Source organism: Psittacula echo (assembly GCF_963264785.1).
Source record: "Psittacula echo genome assembly, chromosome: Z".
Classification (NCBI taxonomy): Eukaryota; Metazoa; Chordata; class Aves; order Psittaciformes; family Psittacidae; genus Psittacula; species Psittacula echo.
The window spans coordinates 3,169,595-3,191,773 of record NC_137742.1 but is presented as its reverse complement, the minus strand read 5'-3'; the positions used below and the strand labels follow the sequence as shown (position 1 = coordinate 3,191,773).

At 47.1% G+C, this 22,179-nt stretch overlaps 1 protein-coding gene across 3 annotated transcripts in view; it reads left to right on the top strand.

Annotated features, from left to right (window-relative positions):
• CTIF (cap binding complex dependent translation initiation factor) overlaps positions 1-22,179 on the top strand; it is a gene marked incomplete at its 3' end in the record, with an annotated part of 149,081 nt that overhangs the window by 6,335 nt on the left and 120,567 nt on the right. The window lies entirely within an intron of this gene.

The following is a 22,179-nucleotide window of genomic DNA, read 5'->3' as shown; positions in this document are numbered from 1 at the left end:
TGGTAATGCTGTGATTGTCAGGTGAAGTTTAATAACAGAGAAGTGTTTTATGTTTAAGGTGGTGTTTGCTTTGCATGGTGAGAAGAGACAGGGGTGGGTAAATCGGGGTATATTGGTGATCCATATGTCTCTTCCCAGCAGGGTGATTTGCTTGGAGGCATCCTTGATTACATTTTTCCCAGCTCGGGAAGCTGGGCTGGCGATCCTGAAGCTTGCAGCAGTAATTTTTGCAGCTGGAGGCTTTACAACAGCAGCAGAAGGATGCTCGGGGTGCTTTTGGAAATAATATATTTTCTTTTTCTTGCCATGTGCATATTTCATCATTGCAAGCTCATAGATAGGTTATGGAGAGTTTTCAGGGTCCATGGGGTCTCACCACTATAGCTCTAAAGGAAGCCTCTAAATGAGATGCCTCTAAAGGTGGAAGAGGTCACGGATGTGGATGGAGAGGCTGAAGAGCCGCAGGGGACCAGCTGTGATGAGGTGATGGATGTCTTTCTCCAACAGCTTTTTCCCCTTATTTTGAGACTAGCGGTTTCTCACATCCTGGCAGCGGCTCTGCAGTGAAAACACACGCTTCTGGAAAGCTCTGCTGGGGAACGGTGAGTTTTCCATCGCTTCCTGCAGCCTTGCTCTGTCCATCCTTGTGCCAGCCTGGCGCAGGCAGAGGAGTGTTTTCTCCTGCCTTTGCGGATGCTTGGAGCAGCATTGGTGGTGGGCAGGACATCACGGCCCTGTGGAGCCTTTCATTGTCAGCAGAACAGCAGCATCCTTCCCTGCCTTGATGCTTTTAATACAAAGATTCACCCCAGGGTGCTGGTCCCTCTCCCTCCCTCCTGGGTTTTGGAACATCTGCAGAGCACACATCATCCTTCTCGGAGTCAGCTCCAAGAAAGGGTATTTACTCAGCCTTTTTTTAAATGTATTTTCATTACATGGGGTGAACAGTTTATTTACTGACTCAAACAGCTGCTTTGAAGCTTCTCCTGTATGTTTCAGTGCTTCCTTTTTGTTTGTTTGGGATTTTTTTTTTTAATTAACAGAAATGAGGCTTATGCGCACAGACTGGCTGTTGCTCACTGTTCCTCCAGAAGCTTTTTTAACCCAGGGTTTAATTTCAGCCAGATTTGACAGAGGACTGCGGGTCTCAAAGATAAGAACTTACAGGCTGTAAGAAAGAGGGCGGAAGAGAGAAATCCAGATTTCTTCTTCTTTCTTTTCTCTGTGCCTACAAGGAGAAGCTGCAGCAATCATGAGCTTAAATATCATCTGTCTGGGTGCAAGTGGGTCAGTTAACTAGAAGTACCTTTAGTAATTCACTAAATTTTCTTGAAAGAAATGATCCAAATCATCTTGAACATGGGGAAGGAGGGAATTGGAGTAGGGGTGCTGCCAGGGATGGTGTGATGGGATGATTCTTATGACTTTTAAAGGACCCTTCCAACCCGAACTATTCTGTTCTGTGTTCCCTCACTGTTCCCAGGATTCTGTGCTTGTGCATGACCACCAAGTGTGCAGTGACAAGCTGGTGGCTGGTTTATCTCCAGAGTCTCCTGCCTGTAACAGTAGTTCAAAAGGGTTTTCCAGCTTTGAGCTTAGCCCCGCCACCTTCTTGCTGGGATGGATAATGAGGTATTATTATACTATTACTTCTAGTAGTAATGTTTCATGTACCACCTAGAAGCTCTTGTAGAGCATTTGGACATTGAGGAGTGAATAAAATCTGTCCCCAAAAGCTTTCCCAGGCTCTGACCAGACTCACTGCAGTTTTCACTTGAGACTCAGGTGCTGCTGCATCGCCTGAAGGAGATGAGGCAGCAGCACAGTGGCATTCCAGTCCACTGTCTGTGAGCTTGCCTTGGAGCTGGAGCTGCTGTTTAAAGTGATGAGTGAACCCCCAGTTCCCAAAGGTGCCTGAAATGATGCCTCTGTCCCCTCTGCTCCTGACAGCCCTTCCCATTCCAGCTGCAGTACAAGGCTGCCTTATCTGTCCCTTCCATTTTTGCCGTCACTATGTGCACTTTGATTATTTATTTATTTTTTTTAACTGGGAATTCTCTTCCTTTTTTGTCAGCTTGGGGAATGGATTTTCTTGCACTCTATTTAGGGCTCTGGGGGAGGAAGTGACTCAGCCTTTCCCCTGCTCCGATTTGCACTGTCATCCCTTGCTGGCTTTGCTGAGGTTCTCCCTTGAGCACCTCCAGTTACACTCGGCTCATTCAGCAGGAGCCTGTCTGCCTCCTCACCCCACGTTTTGGTGGGGAAGGACACTGTGGGGGGGAGGATGATCCGTTGGCAGGAGCTTTGCCTGTGCCAGGAGGATAGTAATGCAGTGAGGAGGACACGCTGCCAGGCCTGCGGCAGTACCGGATCTCCTGCTCTGCTCCTCATCCATGAGCTTGGACATCTGCATAGAGGCAGGCGAGTCCAGCCAAATGAAGTCTGGGGAGCTAGCCTAGCCATATTGTATAAAATGATGAAATTTGGTGGCATGGACTAACCAAGGTGTTGTGGTCGGACCCTAGCCAGTAACTCAGCACCATGCTGCCGTTTGCTCACCCCCTGGCTTCCCTCCTCAGGGTGGATGGGGAGGAGAATTGGAAGAATATAAACTCCACGGGCTGAGATAAGAACAGTCCAATAGCTAAAATAAAGCACAATAAAGTGATAATAGAAAGAATACTAACAATAATAATAATAGGAAACAACAAGACAAGAAATGAAAGCTCAGGAGCACAAGTGATGCACCATGCAATTACTCACCACCCACCGACCGGTACCCAGCCTGACCCGAGCAGAGATGGGTCCCTTCTGGGTGACTCCCCCCAGTTTCTATACTGGGCAGGATGTACTGTGGTATGGAATACCCCTTTGGCTAGTTTGGGTCAGTCCTGTCTCTGCTCCCTCCCAGCTTGTGCCGTTCCTCACTGGCAGAGCATGAGACTGAAAAGTCCTTCACCAGGATAAGTGCTACCGAGCAACAGCCAAACCATCGGTGTTTTACCAGCACTGTTCTCACACTAAAGCCAGTGTACCAGCTGCTAGGGAGCCTGTGAACCCAGGACACAAGGAGAGGAGGTGACTCCGGTCATGCTGCCTGCCCTGCTGAATGATGCCATGCTGCCCGGGCACTGATGGGAGAGATCTGCGTGGATGATGGATGGATGGTGACGTTCACTCCGTGCAGGGCTGCTGCCAGATTGCCTTTCACAACAGCTGAGCCAGCTGCTAAATACCAGGGTGAGAGCATCGCTTGCTCTCCACAGGGCTTTCAGATGCTGCTGCTCAGCAAGGGAGTCCTTAAGTCGTCTGCCACTCTAAATGAAACCAGGCCATGTACTATATGAAAAATAATGGCATTAGTTTGCAGTTTCAGCTTCTTTTTAAAGGGGAGAAGTGAAAATAGAAAGAAGAAGAAATACTCAAGCTTTTCTCTCCCCTCCAAAGCCCAGAGACTCAAGTCCTGAAAGCAATTTTGATCTGCTCAGGAAATTCCAACATGCGCCACTTAATCCTTTGTTTTAAAAAGTTTTTGGAGCAGAGATTAGCTTTGCCTCAAATTATTCTTCTCTCAAATTTTGTCTTCTCTCAATTCATTACTCTCAGGAGTGCATGTATACTATATACGTATATAATTTATATGTGACAGGATCGTTGCTGAGGGTATGTGTGAGGGAATCCCTGCCGGGAAGATCTCACCTCCACAGGAGCAGTCCTGGGCCTTTGCTGCCCTGTTCTCCCATGTGGTTCCTCAGCTCCTGGGTTGGCTCTGGCTGAGAGCATTGTCTTGTATGTGCTGCAGAAGTTTGGGCACTGTTTTGTTGGTAGCTTATGGTAATAGATCTGTGCTCACTTTTCATCCATGTGGTGCATGCAGCAGAGTTTGATCCCCCTTTGACATGGCTGAATTGGTGCATTTTGGGGTTTCACAAGCCTTTGGTACAATATCAGGAGCTCCAGATGTAGCCTTATTGAAGCTTGTGTGCTGTGAGCAGACTTCTCTGGTGGTCACAAGATTCAAGCTTTTTTTTGTGTGTGTATATAATACCTCATTTGGCATCAAGGACTGTAGCTATTGGTACAGACCTTCATCGTGACCTTGTTGTGCTTGAGAAGAACTGAAAAGCAAGGCCTTTTGGCATGGTGGATGGTGGCCTCATGTCACAGGACTGGTGCCAGCACAGCTTCTAATACCTTAGTAATATTAGACTTGCCCAGCAGGGCTAGACCAAGCTTCTGCAGTGTGGCTGAAGCATCACTAAGGTACATCCAGCTGAAAAGGGGCTACCTGGGGGTCCTCATATTGAACAGCTAATGTGGTATGCTGGTGGCAGAGGTGTTGGCATGGAGTGCCCCAAAACAGGGCTTTGACTGTTCTAGAATCTTGGGGTAAGGAGCACAGAGCCCAGGACATGGAAGTTATGTCTAATCTTTATTGGGATCTTTGTTGAATCAGACTGGTCCAGTTCAGCCAGATGTTTCTGGAGAAGGTGTGGTAGCCTTGCAGGAGGCAGATTTCACCTGCCCCTTGCATTACTTGCCTTCTCAAGGAGCTGTTTGAGACCTCACTTGGAGCATTGTGTGCAGTTCTGGTGTCCTCAACATAAAAAGGACATGGAACTGTTGGAACAAGTCCAGAGGAGGCCACGAGGATGATCAGGGGACTGGAGCACCTCCTGTATGAAGATAGGCTGAGAAAGTTGGGGCTGTTCAGCCTGGAGAAGAGAAGGCTGCGTGGAGACCTCAGAGCAGCCTTCCAGTATCTGATGGGGGCCTACAAGGATGCTGGGGATGGACTCTTCATCAGGGACTGTAGTGACAGGACAAGGGGTAATGGGTTCAAACTTGAGCAGGGGAAGTTTAGATTGGATCTAAGGAAGAAATTCTTTACTGAGAGGGTGGTGAGGCACTGGAATGGGTTGCCCAGGGAGGTTGTGAATGCTCCATCCCTGGCGGTGTTCAAGGCCAGGTTGGACAGAGCCTTGGGTGACATGGTTTAGTGTGAGGTGTCCCTGCCCATGGTAAGGGGGTTGGAACTGGATGATGTTAAGGTCTTTTCCAACCCTAACTATTCTATGATTCTATAAGTGCATGGAGAAGGCTCTCTCATGGAGTGCCAGCCATAAATGCACAAGGAAAAAGAACGATTGGAAAGACAAAGGAGGCACTTTGGAAGGAATAATAGAAGGATAGAATGGTTTGTGTTGGAAGAGACCTTAAAGCTCATCCAGTTCCAACCCCTGCCACAGGCAGGGACACTTTCAACTACAGCAGCTTGCTCCAAGCCCTGTCCAACCTGGCCAACTTTTCCAGGAATGGGACAAATGCGGTGGTACACTGATGGCTGTGCTGGTGGTTAAGCTGTCTCTTGCTTGGAGGTGTAGGGTGTATGGAGAAGTCTGAAGTTGGTCATCTAGAAGTGCTTCAGTAACCCAACTTGGGTTTAACATCTTGTGTTCATCTTTTTTTTCTTTTCTGTTAAGAAACCAACCAAATCATGAGCCTGTCAGAGGCCGTTAGTTAACCACTGTGGTGATTGTAAAGCAGTCAGTGGTGTGACTCTCAGGTCCATCAGACTGGATGTCAAGAGATGGATCTGTTAGCAAGTCCTCCCCTCTGTCCTTTAATACTTCTGACATTTTCACGTGTCTACAAGCATTACGCTGAGTTTGATGGGAAGTGTCAGCCAGTAACACCTTCCTCTCCATAGTCTAATAAGCCTCAGACTGTAATATTCCACTTATTTCCTTAATCCCGTTTATCCATCTTATTACAGCGGACACATCCATCTTGTGCTTTCAGCTTGTCTCTTCTTGGGTCTCCTCCATATCATCCATTGACGCAGATGAAAAGCCAGAGCCTTGTCCTTGCAGCACCTACACTCAGCTGAGGCCACATTAGCTCTCTTCTGAGCATCTCTGTCTATTGATTACAGCATTAGGAGGAATGTCAGCTTGGAATGGCTTTGATTAGCCAATTTTAACAAAAAAACAGTGAACTTTGATTCAAAGTACATGAGAAACTGTAGACACTGATTTCTAATGTGCTGGAGGGAGTTTGGATCCATAACCAAATGAGAGCATTAGTGGGGAAGCTAAGGAGAGGAGTTTGCAGGCTGAATATGAGCAACATGCATGCAGCCTTCTGCATGACCTAGGAGTTTGGAAAGATATGTATGTGTATTTAAGAAGGGCTGCTGGTTTTTTGGCTAATGAACTGTATTGACTGCAGAAACATCATGGTTGCATGAAGCACATGCTGGATACTTGAGTCTGTAGGATGCTCTTCTTGTGTGAAGATTTGGTTTAACTTGGATCAGTCAATCAGTGATGTGTTTATGTCCTGAAGGACTTCATGTGTTGATGGAGTACTCAGCAGTTGGTTGTAAAAGCATGCTGGTATCAACACAGCTTGCTAGAGGGACATCCATGTAGTCTGAAAGCATGAGGCTTCACAAGAGCATCTTGTACTGTGGGTTGATGTGTGGGTTGTCCTGAGCTGTCCAGGGACAAATGTGGGCTGTAGGGGCAAGAGGGAGCAGTGGTGAGGTGTTCATAAAGAAGCAGCTTAGAAAGCATATTTGAGAGACCAGTGAAGAAATATCTGCCTTCACTGTTAACAACAGCAGGTGGGTTCTGGAAGGTGAGGGTTTCATTCAACTCACCATCTGGAAGGAGACCCTAATGCCCTAGCAGTAGGTGACTAGTGGATTGGACTTTGGTCCCCGGTGTTGGATGGCCCAACTGGGGATAAATGATAGCTCTTGTATGGTACAGATAGGGAGGAAGAGAGGAGTCATCAGGGCACTGAGCACATCCTCCTCTTTGGTATCCCTTTCCTGTTTGCTTGGTCTGGTGTTAGACACCTGGATGTGAGCACAGCCCAGCTCCTGCTCTAGCTGGTGCTTTTCCAAGTCCTTGAGCTCTGAGGCTGCCAAGACGGGCAGAGCTGATGTCAGACCATCCAGGAAGGAAGAGATGGGTAATAGAAATTGGATGCCTTTTTACAGAGAAACCTGCATGCATACCCTGTACAGCAATTGCTGCAGGGATTGTCCTGTTTGCCTCCTGGAGTAGAAGGTTTTGATTACTGTGCGTGATTGTCATGTGTTAGAGCTTTGGGTCAACCTCATCTACCTCTCCTAAAGGTCAGCCTGGAATTCCAGGCCACTTGCTGCTGGGAGTAAGTTTCTTCTTGTTTTGATTGAGCTGGAAATAAGACCTGGTGCTTTGTCCTGGAAGTCTGGACTAAAAGGTCTCCCAAGCAGATCCAGAATTAGTCTGGATTGACAAGCACTGGAGGTCCTGAGGTCCAGCCCTCTGCTTAGCACAGGGACAGCTTCTACATCAAACCTTACTGCTCAGGGCCTCATCCAGCTGAGCCTTGATGCTTTTTTCAGGGATGGAGACAGCACACCCCCTCACGTCACCACTTGGGTACTAAACCACACACTGAAGTCATTCCCTGAAATCCCACTGGAGTTTGCCATGCTGCAGGTACTGATCCTCAGACCTTGAGGTGAGCAGCTGCAGGAGAAGGCTTTCTGCTACCAGTCTTTTCCATGCCCCTGGCATTCACTGTTTGGTTCCTCTGCTCCTTGGGGACATCACCACTTTCAGCAAGGCAGCAGTGCCTGTGTGCACTGAGGCTTATCGCCAACTGACCTAATTATTATAATCTCATTCTTCCCTCATTGTGCAGGTTTCCTTGGTTCTCAGGAGGCTTCCCTGGTTTCTCCAAGCTGATGTTTGATTTCTTGTCTGCCTTTTAATAGTATTATTCATTCACTCAGCCTGGGTGAAGCCAGGGAATAAGGTTTGTAGCCAGATATGGCACAGAACTTGTGAACTATCTTTCCTGCTCTGATTGCAATCCTGCTGCGTTTGATGGCTCCAGCCTGCCAAACCTTCCAGGCAGCCCCCCTACATGCTCTGCTTGCAGTCTTGCTCTTTATGTGATGCCCTCCTCTTCCTCCTGCCCTGACTATAGCCTCTTTAATATGGAAATCCTCTGGCTGCTGAAGTTAATGGGTGAAAATTGTGCACTGCCACTTTCTGCCCTCCTTATGAATGCAGAGTTGAGTTCTGTCCTTTTGTTGTTGTTCCCTATCCTGTTTTGTTGTTGTTCCCTATCCCATTTTGTTGTTGTTCCCTATCCCATTTTGTTGTTATTCCCTATCCTGTTTTTTCTTCCCTCTGACAGACCCCTCCTGCTGCAGATTCTCCCTTCACTAGCTTCCCACTTTCCTGCTCATAAGGGTACAGATAGAGGCCAGTTACTTTTTGAAGGTGCCAGCTATTTTCTTCAGCAAGACAGGGATTTGCAGCATGTTAACAGGATTTAACAGCTACTTCAACATAAATAAAATAAAGCCTAGGAGACAAAAAAGAAACCAAACCCAAGGCAACCCAACAACAAAACATTGCATCTTGGGGTGAGTTCCCTCCATTCACAATTTTCTTTCTGTAAATTGAAAATGGGAGTTACCCCCATGATACTGAAAAGTCTCTGTGGTCCCTGTCGAGCAGAGAATAACCTGATGTAACTTGGTGCCTCCTTGCATGGACAGAGCTTACTGCTAAGCTTCCTGGTTAAACCACCTGATGGGATCAGCAGAGGTGAGCAGCACCACAGGCACTTCGTGGCAGAGGGTTTAAAAAACAAGTCAGCAGCATTATCCTGAAGACCTATCTGGTTTTGGGTTTATTCTTTCACTCCCTTGTCATGTACAAGATCCAGTTTGACCTGAAAGGGAGCTGGAGAGGATGCAGTGGGGCTGCTGAGAGGCTTTATCTCTGTTTACGTTTCTGCAGCCCTGGGTGTTATCTTGTGCAGTACTCAATGTCTCCAGAGAGTAAACGTTTTCTTCTTGGGCAGAGCAGCCTGTGGAGGAGGTGGGAACAAGCCAAAGCAGGGGCATTGCTGGGAGGATGAAGCTGGAAAGGGCTGGCACTGGGGTTGTGTCCTGAGTCACACATTGCCTGCAGAACTGAGGCTGCAGCAGTTCCCCCCACCCTCTGAAGGGATGTGGGTTCCCATTTTCCTTATTTCCCTTTTCTCGTATATATATTTGAACTTTAGTGAAGTTCCCACAGCTTTCTAACATATATGTGAATTACAGTAACACTTTGAATAATGTTTTCTGTCCTGGAGCAGTGCTGCACCCTTTGGGTCAGTATCCCAAATTATCCTCATATACTCTGAATACTCCTCAACATCAGCCCATAAAACAAATAATTGATGCTAACTGTATTTTTTTTCAGTGAATTAGCATGTAAAAAGATCATTTAGTAAGGATAATTGTGGGTGATAAGAGGCTTTGTAGCTGGTGTCAATAAGAATAGGTATTTTTCCTTCGATAAAACAGGAAACAAAATAATGGCAAGTCAAAGAGGCTTTATTCACTCCAAAATGAAATCTGTTTTAAAGTATTTTACACCATAATGGAGAGCTGTGGAAATTTACTGTATGTCACAGTGAAATAAAAGTTAAAATCCTTTGTTTAAAGATACCAAACCCTAAAAAAGAAAAGAAAATGAAATAAATTTTTCCAGCATTTTTTTCCCAATGTTTTGGCTGCAGTGACTTGACCAAAACTATTTAAGATTCACCAAGCCAAGGCTGGGTTGCTGGCAAACAAGTGATGATTTTATTATTATTAATTTATTTATCTGTTTGTGATGGGTTCAGCCTTTTGCTTCTGCAAAAGTGGGTTTAGTTTCTTGGGTGAATGTGGCTGGAGAGAAACAGGACCCTCATCCCACACCAGAGGAGAGGACACGTGAGGCTTGAGTGCCAGGTATCACTTCTGGTTCTTAGTGCTGGTAGTCATTGGGCTTCTTCTGGACCTTGTGGAGATGTGGGGCTGCTCACCAGGAGCAGGGTGCACAAAGGTTCTTCAGCGTCCCTGCGAGAGGGAGAAACCCTGAAGAAAGCTGCAGTGGGTGTGAGGAAAGCCTAACCCAAGCCCCAGCATTCTCTGGTGATGCTGGCATTCATTCCATCTTCCTCTGCAGGCTCCAAGTGCTTGCAGTAACTCAGGGCTAGGCGCAGAGTGTTCGTTCATGTTGTATAATTTGTTCCAGAAGTGCCTTTTCCAGCCTGTTGTTAACTCACCTACTTAATTGGTAGGTCATAAAGATCTCTCAGATGCCCTCATCTGACCTGCAGTGCACAGGCATCCAAGAGCTAGCAATAATGGGCCTCCACCTGCAAGGCCCTTTAATGTGAGTGAGATACCATCTGGGTATGCAACATTACACTTTGAATTTGATTAATCAAATTCTCCCTTACCTCTTTCTTTTTTTATCCAAAGCTAAACAGTTTGGGCTCTTTATTGATTTCTCTGAGGTCAAAGGTATGTGAATAGCAGGCATCCTGCTTTGGTGTTTCTGCTGAAACTGCTGGTGCTGCTTCCCTTTGCTGCAATTACAGTCCTCCCCCCATGTCCTCATCATTATTTGCTTTGGGGCTGTTAATACCTTGAGTGTAAGCAGAGGTTGGCCAGTGCAGGAGGGGACTTTCAGATGCTGACATGGCTTGGCATAAGCTCTTTTGGTTATTGCGGCTGTATTCAGTGGGGCTGCCACATGATAGAGGTCATCATGGGACGACCTTCATGATGAATATGAAGGACCGTTGTGGATGTGTTTCTGGGTTGTCCTCATGCCTGCAGGTCCTCCAGTCATGGAGGGTATCAGTTCTAGGCACGGTGGGTGGGTTTTCTGCTGCTAGTGGGGTCTTGGGGTGGACAAAGCTGTCCTGAAAGATGGATCCTGTTGGTCCTTGATGTCTGCAGGTAGTCCTGGGTCCTGCAGTCGTCATCCAGCTCTGTAAGAACAGCATTTCCTTTGGGGCCAGGAGGAAAACTTACAAAAATAAGTATTTCTGGCACTACCCCTGGCCAGGCTGTGTTGGTGGAGAGAAAGCTTCTCTTGGTGCCTTCTTGGCTTGCTTTTCCTGAGCTGCTGGATCTTTACTCAGTGCAATCACCCTGGAGGTGTTCTGAAAACTAAAGCCAAACTTCTGATGTTCATCAGAGACCCTCTAGATCTGTGATGCCTTCCCCGCAGTAGCACCTTGAAGCTCCAAGGCCTCTTCTCTCCTTCCCAAGTTAGAATGGAAAGCCAAGCCTCTAATATAAGACCTAATAAGACTTGTTGTGTTTTACAAAAGAGGGAAGTGAGGCACGGTTGAGGAGTGAGCAATACATCCCAATCACACGTGCAGCGTGTGGCACACTTATGTGCACGATGGATGAAGCGCTTGGGCACACAGAGCAGTTCAAGGACATTTTGGGGTGAGCTTGAGGTTCTTGTCCCCATATATCCATATAGCTGCAATGCTGGGGCTCAGCAAGACATCCAGGACCTGGGGTTTGGAGAAGGGACTGATGTCAAGCATGCTGACATCAGGGCATGTTAGGACATAGGGTTGGTGGATGCCAAGGCTGAACATGAGCTGTCTTGAGCTGGGCCAGTCGTCTAGACTGTCGCTGCTGCTGCTGGAGGTAAATAGACACTCCCTAAGCTCGCTTGATCTCAAGTTCATCTCAAAATAGGTCGGCTGTTGTGTCCTGGAAGTACCTGTCTCTGTTTGCTTTGTGTTAATGCAAACCCGCCTGTCCTCCTCCTGCCTGCTGGTGCTCAGCCGAGTAGAGCTACTTCATTTACCTCCTATTAATCAAACCCAGATGTCCCCTGGGTGATAGATGTGGCTGCGCAAATACTTGAAGCATCTTTACTCCCTGGAGTTTGGCAGGCTGCGCTTCCCATCCCTATCGCTTGTTATGATTTAGGGATGAATAACCAAAGGGGGAGTGGGGTCACCTGGAAAGGGCTTTTGGGGAGCTATGTGTCTGTGTCACTGCTGCAGAGCATCAGATGAAGCAGAAAGCAGATGTGGGACTGACTGTGAAAAAAAATGCATTTCATGCCTCTGAAAGGAGCTGTTTCATGCCTCCAAAAGGAGCTGGTGGCTGCCAGTAACTCTGAAAATTCCTGTCTGGGGAGGTGCTTTGCTTGGTATTTGCAGGGCTGGTTCCGTAAGGGAGGCGTTATCCTGGTGAATTGGTTCAGGCTGTGTCACAAGCTGCTGGAAGGAGATAAAAGCTGGGGATGGGTTCAAAAGGAGAGTAAAGCTCGGGGGCTTGGTCCGTGCTGCTTGGGCAAAGCAAAGCCTGGGGAGGGTCTGATCCCCACACATCCAGGGCTGGGCATTGCCTGCTGCTGGGGCCACAAGGAGCTGAAGCCCATCTCTGCTATATGGTGCCATTCCTTGGCTTGGTGGGACCTGTGGTGCTGCGTCTTCTCCCTTCCCAGCACAGCTATTGGGAGCCCAATGCAAAGCCTGGTTCTGTTTGGGTATCACATTTGCTGTCCTAATTGCTATGGAAAGCTACATGGGAAAACACGCAGGAAATCTCTGTAGGCTGAAAAATGGATTTTGAGTCTGCAAGGGCATCTTTCCAAGCTGTGAGAGCTGTCTTGGGTGATGCCTTTTGCCCACAGCAGCCTCAGGGAGCTGGATTTAATTCGGATGGTACCTCTGGTTGGAATGAGAGCCATTTGTCCATGATGCGCTTGAATTGCTGGATGGAAGCTTGTCTGTCTGGACCACATTCTGTCCATGGGACCAGGAGCAGGAGCTAAGGGGGGGGCGCTGTCAAGTCCCAGGTGAAGAGAAAGCTTTGGTGACCAGCTGAATTCTGAGTCAAAACCCTGTCTTTATATGTGCAAGAGTCAGACACTTTGCTGGGTGTGTGTTCTGGTTCTGTCCTTCTTTCACAAGCGGAAACTTCAACAAGTAGATGGGACATGGGCAATGGTGCTCATGGCTTTTTCCTTGTCTTTCCAAGTGGCTGAAGCTCTTATATGGGTATATTTAAACCTGAAGGAAGCCAGAAGCAGGGACAGAAGTGCCAGAAAGCTCAGCTCTTGTGTCACTGATGTCCTCCTTCCTTGGCTAGCTCTGTGTCATGGTGGACTTACTTGCACAGTGTTGAGCACCAACCCAACAGGGTTCTCTGTCCCCTTGTGCTTCCCCGGGGCTTCATTTGGTTCCCTGCCTCTTAATTCATTATTGTTAGACCAGCACTGTTATAGGGGTGGGATTTGTTTTCCTTCTGCATCTACAGAATTGCCCATTTCCCAAATTCTTGTTCTTTTCCACTTGGGTATTTACAACATCTCACTGGTGGTGGTGCTGTGGCTGCTGCCTGTATGGGACCTGAAACGGTCCATGATTGATGCTCCCAGGGTGGACATGGTGCAAAAGCCAATCGGGTGCTTCTTTTATAACTTGAACATTTGAATGCGGTGGAGGAGCGGGGGTCCGGGATCCAGAGTTTTGGAAATCTTCCTTGTTTGTGGGTGTTGCTGAGTGGGGATTTTTAGGGATTTTTTTAGCACTGAAGGTAATTAAAGATTCAGAAAATCTCTGAATATACTTATCTGTGCACGGGGTTTTTCAGATGAGTTTAACTGGCTCAGAGAGGGGCTTGGTAACTTGTTTATTTTCCTTTTCCTCTGCAAAATGGCACAAGTTTACTGGATTAATTTCCTCTCCAGTTCCAGTTGAGCAGCTCAGATTAGGTGGAATGCACAGAGGTCCCTTAGAAGCACACCATATTTAGGGCGTAGAAGATTGTCTGTCCTTGAAATCTGCTCCTTGCTTTGCCCATGTAACCCAAGCCCAAGCATCGTTGGATCCAGTGCTTGGAAGGATAGGTCCCCTTGGTTGGAGCAGCGGGAACCCAAGGATGACTTGCTTTTCTCCATTGCTGACTGGTGCAGAAGGTGACTGATGCTTGAAAAAGCACCTTGCATCCTGATTCCTATCTTATCTTTCAAAGACCTGGAATGTGGGAGGCACCGAGGCTCTCCTACCTCTGCCTTGTTGCGCAGAAGAGCTTCATTTCCACAAAAGAGGGAAACCTGTAGCAACAGAACAAGGGGAGATGGATTTAAACTGAAAGAGGGGAGATGCAGGTTAGACATTAGGCAGAAGCTCTTCCCTGTGAGGGTGCTGAGGCGCTGGCCCAGGGTGCCCAGAGAAGCTGTGGCTGCCCCATCCCTGGCAGTGTTCAAGGCCAGGTTGGACACAGGGGCTTGGAGCAAGCTGCTCTAGTGGAAGGTGTCCCTGCCCGTGGCAGGGGTTGGAGCTGGATGAGCTTTAAGTTCCCTTCCAAACGAGTCTGTTATTCCCGGGAGAAGAGGATAGCTGGCTCCTCCTAGCATAAAATCCCCTCCATCCATCCATCCAGCCGCAGCGGCAGCTCCAGCATTTTGGCTGACAGCCAAGATATGCATCCTCTGAATGCTGCTAAAAGCCGGCGTATGGGTGCAAAAATGCTCTTTGCCAGCAAACCAGGAGCATGGTTTAATAGGGATTAAGCAACCTCCAGGGCTGCGCTGCTGCTGACTAGGGGATGCCACAGCAGCCTGCGGGATGGATTACTTCAGCAGGTTGACATCGCAACTTAGAGTGGGATGTGTCTTTTAGGATTACAGGGCTTTTCACAGCCCAAGTGCCCATTATATTGCCTGGGTGCCCAGAAAGAAAAGATTTACTGTCTGATAATGGTTTCCCTTTGGTTATTTGCAAAAGACCAGTATGTGGTGGCCAGCATGAAGGCAGGTGGTCAAACGTGCAGTTGCATAGCGCATGGATCAGCTCGTTATTATAGGACTCTAATTAGAACATGGGCTGTGCTCTCCGCCTGCAGAGCACTGCCTGCACTGGGAGTTTTGCACCCTGGCTGCTGCTTCCGTGGGATCAGGGATCATCCCCTGGGATTGAAGAGGAGATGGGCAGAATGTACATGTTGGTTGCCTGAGGATTGCTGCCTGCGTTATGCATCACGGGGAGCACATGCATGTGCACAGTGTATGTGTGCATGCAAGGTAGGAGAACATGCTTTGTTCATGTCTTCTAGCATAATTCAGGTTGCCCAGAGAAGCTGTGGCTGCCACATCCCTGGCAGTGTTCAAGGCCAGGTTGGACACAGGGGCTTGGAGCAAGCTGCTCTAGTGGAAGGTGTCCCTGCCCGTGGCAAGGGTTGGAACTGGATAAGCTTTAAGGTCCCTTCCAACACAAACCACTCTGAGATTCTGTGATTCAATGATAATGCCTGCAGCCATCATGTCCTACCCAGGCTGCCAGAGCGATGCTGTTTTCTCTCAGAGGAGAAGCAGCACAGCTTCAAAGAGGAGATTGTGGAGCATGTGTGAAACCTGCACTTTTTTTGCTATTTCTTCAAATACTTTTAATTGGTAATGTTTCCTTTGCAAAGGTGAAAAATAAGAATTATAAGGTGTAACGTGGGCTCTTGTTCCATTAGCCTTTAGAAAAAGCAGGGAAATGTGAAAATGGATTACGTTTGACTGAAGTCACAGTTCGTAGCATCAGCCGCTGTAGAAATAGGTTATAAAACTCAGGCTGTTCTTGCTTCAGAGGTTAATGGTTATGGGTTTTATAAGACCCATTTCAGGTTTTATTTCTAAAAATGCTGATCTATTGGCACATATTGAATTTGTATAAAAAACAGGAGATGGGGAGCTTGCCTTGCTGTTGTTCTTCAGCCAGAGTGACGCTCCAGTAGGCTCCTTGCCCTGTCATCCCATCTAGTGGAGCATCCCACCATGAGGTGGGACCAACATCCATCAGATGGCCCATAAACCCTCCTCTGTTCACCTCCTGAAGTTCGGACAGTGGTTTTCTTAGTTGTATGCTGCTTTTTCCTTTCTTTTCCTTGGCAACATTCATCACAAGCCAAAGGTAGCATGTTCCCCCTGCAAGACAATGAAGCCTGTCTTCCATCTCGTGGAAAACCACTTCAACCTTGTGCACAGATTTGGCACACTCAAAGACTTCGTGTTTCTAAAGGATGAGGCTTTGGTTTTGTTTAAAAAGAAAAAAACAAATCCAATTTCCAGTGAAAAAAAGATCCTTACTGCAGTGAAGCAAGCCACATAATAAATTACTCTCTGGGTGAGAACAATAGATTTCTGGCTTTCTGGTTATTTGTCTTCCTCCCTTGCTGTATCACTTTGTCAAGGCAACTGTTTTGGGTTGGATTCTGTGGCCATTTGCACTTGGTTGTCTCCTGGCTCCCCCCTTCTCTCCCCAAATCCATTTATTTCTGTGTTTATTCTAATGGCTCTGTTTCGAAGCACTGTGGCGTTTGCTTGCTCTGTCGCATGCCAGGTTCATGGATGGCACTGCAACGTGGCAGCTGTTGGGTTCCTGTCCTGTCACTTGGGCTTTTCTGCATCACGAGGTACCAGAAACCGGACCTGACACTGGAGGGATGATGAAATACGTTAAATGCTCAGCCAGCCATGGGTGCATCAGTATATGAAAAGCCCAAGGCTGGCTCCGGCAGCAGTCAGTCATTATGGTTTCCAAAGATGTTTACATTTTAATTAGAAAAGGGTGAGATCCAGGATACAATAATTTACATTTCCACGCTTGATGTTTTGGCATCTGTAAAGATAACAGCTTTGGAGGAGCAAATCCAAACCAGACACAGGATGCTTCATCTGTGCTCATGGAGATGCAGCAATACCTGGATGCGGGGAGTCGTGGTTCATCTCGATTGCTTTCATTTTCCATAGTAACTGTTCCTGCGGCTCGCTGGATATGAAAGCTGGCTGCCAGCAATAAACTGCTCGTTTCATGCTCCGAAATGCTCTCAACGCCTTAGAAAGACACGGTGCTAATTACTTGTTGTTAGAAATGGGCTGGATTAGGAGAGAGAAAATATTGCTGCTGAAGGAACTCATTGAGAGGAGGTGGTGGGAAGTGAGCCGTCTGCAACCATGCTGATAGACAGGAGTTCAAGCCCCAAATGCAGATGGTCAAAGGTCCTTCTGCCTGTACTGCTGCCAGTGTTAGCTGTTGGATGGTTGTTTGCAGAGGCAAAGCGCAGGGAGGGTTTCAACCGACCTGGATTTGCTGATAAGAAGCAGATAAGAAGTTGAAGGGTTGTCCTGCACGAGCTGCCCTGCACTGGTCTGTGTGGCCAAAGCATCCTTCACCTCCCAGGTCTGGAGCCGAAGGGACCTCCTTCCCTATTCACATTGTGCACTTCAGCAGCCTGAAAAGCTTGGCTCAGAGCAGATAATGGTCAGGCAGTGTGAGGGCAATGATGGTGGAGGGTTTGATCGTTGAATCATAGAATCACAGAATGGTTTGGGTTGGAAGGGACCTTAAAGCTCATCTGGTTTCATCCCCCTGTCACCAGACCAGGTTGCTTCAAGCCCCATCCAGCCTGCCCCATCCCTACACTGCAAGGGGTGGCACAGCCACAGTCACAGGATGGTTTGAGTTGGAAGGAACCTTACAATTATCTAGTTCCAACTCCCTTTGCATCATCTAGTTCCAGTGACCATGTCTTGTTCCTCTTTGCCCAGCCCCAGAGAGGCCCCAAGAAAAAGAGGATGTCATCTCACTAAGAGGTGATGACCAACAGGTCTTCGCTTTAGGGAATGGAGAGCAATGGGTTGATTTCTGGAGGCTGGTCAAGAGACTTAAAGATTGATGTTGGCTGCTGATGGAGCAGGAGATGGTTTCTTCTGGCTGGGACTGGGTTGGAGTCTCTCCTTGGGTCTCACTCTGGGACTCTTCAGTTTGGTTTTACCATTATCTCATACGCCAATAAATACACCTCTGGGCTGCTGTGATGCTTCTTGGTTCATGTCTTGGGTGTCTCGGAGCAGAAGAGACCTGCTAGATCACAACAGAATTTAAAATTTATGTATGATAAATTCCTGAGGGCAAGCAAACGCATGAAGAATATCCTACCACAGAAGACTCTGAAAGGACATGGCTGCTTTGGTACGTGAAGAATCTGCACTGTGGCTGCCTTTTATAGGAATCATCTCTTGTTCCTAGAAAAACCTGGGATGATAAATCCCATATGGCAAGGAAAAGGCTTTCAGTGATCTGTCAGGGTAGGCCTGGAGCCCGTCACAGTATGTGTCTCCGACGGGCAGCCTGCGATGGAATTTGTGAGGAATAAATCTTCTACAGAGTGAGGCTGCTCTGCATTACTTCATTCCTCATGGAGGAGCACAGGATTGGCAGGGAAACATTTTTAGCCTTTAGATGGAGGATAAGTAAGGGAAAGGCATTGGTTTTCCAACCAGGATGCCTTAAGTGAGTTATTTAAACCCCATGTAAATAGCTGAGGACATGTGGTTGGAAAGACGGTCTGGGTGCTTGCTGTTTGTTGGGATTTGGTGGTCCTTGCACCTTTTGAGACAGGTGCCTAAATGTGGAGAAGGCTAATCCTGTGTTAGGCGGTTCTGCCTGACTCTGTATGAGATCTTTTCCAATTAGCTTACCTAGGTGTTAGCACTATTAGCTCCTGATAGTGTAGTTATAGGGTAAATCAACTTCCAACTTTCATTGGATAGTGTGGCAATCCTGATCCTCTCGTCTTTGAAGGCCACAGCCTTCACAGAATCTTGTCATGTGTGAGGAAGCATTTTAGGCTTTCAGCATCCATACAATAGAAGTGAAAAAAATGTCAAAAGCAACCTCTTTATTTTATTTCCTTTGCTGATGTCCATCCAGGCTGGACCTTGGCTAGGAGTGAGAAGGTGTGCGGTTGTTGTCTTAATGGTAGGTTAGTGTATTGGTTTGCCTTGCTGGATTGGAGAAAGAATTGGTTTAGGAAGATCTCTTCAGGGGCAGTAGTCTTGCTGAAAAGGTTGCCATGTCAGCATGGTTTTGGACTAAAAGCTCCACTCCTCACTTCAGAAATGATGTTTATATGGGGCTGGAGTCCCTGCTCCCTTGGCATGTTTGGGGCACAGGTAGAAATGCTTCACAGGGGAGAGCTGCCATGAGATGCTGCTTTGGCACTGCTGGGCTGCTGCAGTCCAGTTTTTGAAGAAGCTTTGTCTTGGTGTGCTAGAGAGAGGGTGGCTGGAGCATCTTCGCTGTGGGAGGATGTACGTATGGGGTCCCAGTGGTGAGCAGATGGATGTGCATTGCTGTCCATGCATGTTTGTCGTTTTCTTGTCGTGGACTCACCTTTTCTTACATCATTTTGGTTGCAAGTTCCCCTTTGCTCTTGCCTTGCACCCATCCTGCCCAAAACAGGTTCCTTCTTCATTGCTACTCTTCACCTATCAGAATCACCACTTTTCTTCCACAAATTCAGCAAGCCTGGAGCACCTTTGGGAGAAGGGGAATGAACATCAGCTGTCAGAAAAAGTGTTCTTATTGAGTTTATTTGCTGATTAAGGGTAAAACTATATAATTGCCATAAACTGTATAATCTTGCTAGAGCAAGAACCCCATTTAGATCACTTTTAATAACCACTATTAATAATAATTATACATTACAGTAATGCTGATAATTATTAAGTTATAATAAGCAGTTTGCACATCTATTGACATTTTCTGCTGCTGATTCCTTGTTTTATGGTCATAGTAATGAGCATGGCATAAACTGTGCAGGTAAGGTTTGTACTTTGACAAAGTAGGGGGAAGAGGGGGCAACAGGAAGAAAAATGCAGATTTGAGATTGATGTTTATTAATTACCATTCAGAAATGTGTCTGGGGTCTGGGAATCCTTGGTGGTAGGCACTATGCCAACACAGACCCAAGGGATCACCACTGCCTGAAGAGCTCTCAAGAATACGTATTTGCTCAGTTTGGGAAGGCATCAACGGCTTTGATGCTCAAATGTGGGTTTGGGGTTTTTACTTGTTTGTACATGTTTTGAGGGTAAGATAAGATGGAAAACCTGCTCCAGGCACAGCGGTTTCCTGATATTCGGCACTAAAAAAAGCAGGAGACCATCCAGCCCGCGCCGCCTTCCTGGTGGAGAGGGTTAATTTTGGAAATGGAGAGATCCTTTAGTATTAGTGTGGAGAATAAGCATTTGTGGGTGGATTTGAATTGGCCTGGATTTAGGTGGATACTTCCCTTCCCAATATGCATCCTGCCAAGGAGGAAGGGACACCATTTGTGCCTCAAAACCTGACCCTTATGCAAGGTTCCTGCTTGGACCAGGAACCATCTCACGCAGGCCCTAGAAAATGGGCCTCTGTAAACCTGTGATTATCTTGGGTTTGTTTTGTCAAGCATGTTTTATGTGCGTTTTAAATGGTAGAATTGGCGTAGAGACCCAGAAGTCAATGGGTAACAGGTAAAAGAGCCCTGCTTTGAAAAGTCTTCTAGAGGATGGTGACCAAAACCCTCATCTGAGCATTGGGATATCTCTGGGCAGGCTGGTGGAACTGGAGAAGGCAGTTGCAGAACTGGGAGAGACACATCTGAAATGGGATGAAGTATGAGAAAAGTAGAAATAAATATGGAAAGTGGGCTGAGAGAGCAGAAGAGGCTTTCTTGAGTGATGGAATGCTTGAACATCATCTCATGGAGTCATAAAACCATTCAGGTTGGAGAAGACTTCAGGAGGTCTCTAGTCCAATCACTTGCCCAAAGCAGGGTCACTGTCAGGTGAAGGCATTATCTTCCTGTCGTAGTGATCATGTAGGCATGTGTGGTCCTAACCATGAACCCTGTAATAGGAATGGAGTGTGGTTGGAAGGGCAATTCAGAGCACAGATTCAGAAAACCCGGAGCTGGTCATTACCAGGGAGTGCCAGGAGATGCCACAGAATCAGGATGTTCCTCTACTTGTTGAGCCTGTTTATTGACACTCTGGGTTGGGGACAGTGGCACATTGGCACAGCCAGCACGCTGGGATGGTCATGTTGGTCTCTGTGTCGTTATGTGATTCACACCGACTTGATGCAGACTAAGCATATAATCATAGAGTCATAGTATGGTTTGGATTGGAAGAGACCTTGAAGCTTATCCATTTCCAACCCCCTGCCACGGGCAAGGACACCTTCCACTAGAGCAGGTTGCTCCAAGCCTCAAAGAAGATTACAGACTGTGACTTGCTTATCTTTTATCTTATTATAAGGGTTAGATGTCAACCAATTCACTGTCCATGCTTGGACATCTGCTCTAGGGATCTTTGTGTACTTAATCTTTGTAATGATGATCCTATCTCAGGTGTATGTGGTAACTCATCACCCTTAAACATAGGGGAGTTTTCTTTATGCTAAGTTCTGGTTTTTCTTTAGAGAGAGGTGAAGGTACTGCAAGATGGCTTGGTCTTAAGGTTTCCGACTAGAGATCCATAAGTATGTCAGATACATGTTTTGTGCGTGTTTGCTGGACCTGGTGACTTCTGACAAACCTGTTCCTTTTCAGTCCACTGTCTCTTCTGTTGCTGATCAGCAAAATGCTGATTGGGCACGGCAGTGAACACCCCAAAAGTGGAGTCATATGTTAGCCCTTGCTCTGCTTTATGCTTTACCATGTGTATTCAAAGAGGAGCATCCTCTGGGCTTAATTTCCTCCAGTTCCATCTTAACAAAAGATATAAAATAGGCAAAAAAACCCAACCTTTTGGGTTGTGTTTTGTGGCTGCAGGAGATGTAGGATACTCAAGTCTTGCCCCCTGTATGAGCTGTCCTCTATCTCTTGTGATCACCTCCCCATGCCATTATGCCCTCCAGGACTCATTGCAGCCACCTATTCCCCCAGCTTTTTCTTTAGCGCTTTTCATATAATAATTGGTACTTTCCATTTGGTAATTGGCACTAATTAGCTAAAAGGGGAGTAGCAAGCTCTCCTCCAGGGCGCCGTGCTCTCTGGAGTGCCTCCTTTTATTTCCTTGCCTACTCTTTTTTCCTTTCTCCTTTTTAATATGCCACATGATGCCTCTTCAGGAGCTAATGTGTGATATTGATCTACAAAATGAGCCTTTTTGACAGTCGGGGCACAATTGGGAATAATTCCTTGAGCAGATGAAGTCCTTCGGCCAGAACTGCTCGTTCTCGGCAGTTGCCAAATGAAGCCACAATTGTTCAGAAGTGACAGATGAGAAATAGTTCAGAAGCTGGAAATTGCCTGAGCTGGGAACAGATTTTTTTCCCCCCTTCCCTTCCGGATGGCATGTGACTCACTCTGAATTTGCTTGGTGATTTTATACTTGTCTCAGAACCGACTGTAAATACCGGCTCCTGGTGAAGGAGAGGGTGAGGGATGAAGTCGCCGTGTCCTGCAGTGTGGTGGGAGCTCCTGTGTCTCCTCCCTCACAGCCTCAGGGAAGGAGGAATATGAGTCTTTACCACTAGACACTG